At 27.3% G+C, this 935-nt stretch overlaps 1 protein-coding gene across 9 annotated transcripts in view; it reads left to right on the top strand.

Annotated features, from left to right (window-relative positions):
* Positions 1 to 935, top strand: part of LOC106874508 (lipoxygenase homology domain-containing protein 1) — a 163270-nt gene that overhangs the window by 37639 nt on the left and 124696 nt on the right. The window lies entirely within an intron of this gene.

Genomic DNA, 935 nt, shown 5'->3' with positions numbered 1-935 from the left:
ATAATTTGAAAAATAAATGGCAGTAAAAATTCGTTTTCATTTATTTTATTGTGATTTGACAATCCAAGTAAATATTTTCCCAGTGGTTCTCTTCTGATTGCGTTGGTTTGTTGAGGTGAAATCCATGGAATCTTATTCCCATTTTTGGTCTCCTCCTCCTCTGCTGGTTTTTCTGAAACTTTCATTGGTTTTCTTATTTTCATTTGTTTTTTTTTTTTTTTTAAGAATCTTGTTTCAAAAGAGCACAAACATATTAAGAGGTTGATCATATTATATATATATGTATATATATATATATATATGTGCATACATGTGTATATATATATATGTAGGTATGTATGTAAATATATATTTATATATATGCATATACATAGTGATATATATATATATATATATATATACATACATGTATATGCATACACATAGATATATATATGTGTGTGTGCATACACATGTATATTTACATATATGTACTCATGCGTATATGTATATACAGATATATATATTGTCGGTAGAACATAAATCCAGAAAAGAAGCTCACTCTAAGTTATAGAGCAGTATAGAATATAAAAGTTAGAATAGATCAGTTTATGGGATCACCTTTGGGAGACAATCCCCTGATGTTGACATTGAGTAGCAAAGTCATTTCCTCCTCCATATTCTAGAGAGGCCTTAAGCCAATGGGTTTTGGAATCTGATGATATGCCGTAAAGCTGAGCGCTTTATGGATGTGAAACCAAAAGTAATCCCATAAACCGGCCTATTCTAACTTTTATATTATGCATATATATATATATATATATATATATATATAACATACATATGTAATATAATTTTTCTGAATCTTCAGATTTTTTCAATTTGCTAGGCCACTGGTTTTAAATTGATATTAATCAAATTAATATTCAATTTTTCACCCTTATTTAAATTTATAT

Source organism: Octopus bimaculoides, chromosome 11 (assembly GCF_001194135.2).
Source record: "Octopus bimaculoides isolate UCB-OBI-ISO-001 chromosome 11, ASM119413v2, whole genome shotgun sequence".
Lineage (NCBI taxonomy): Eukaryota > Metazoa > Mollusca > Cephalopoda > Octopoda > Octopodidae > Octopus > Octopus bimaculoides.
The sequence above is the reverse complement of the archived record's forward strand: the minus strand, read 5'-3'. Positions and strand labels throughout refer to the sequence as shown.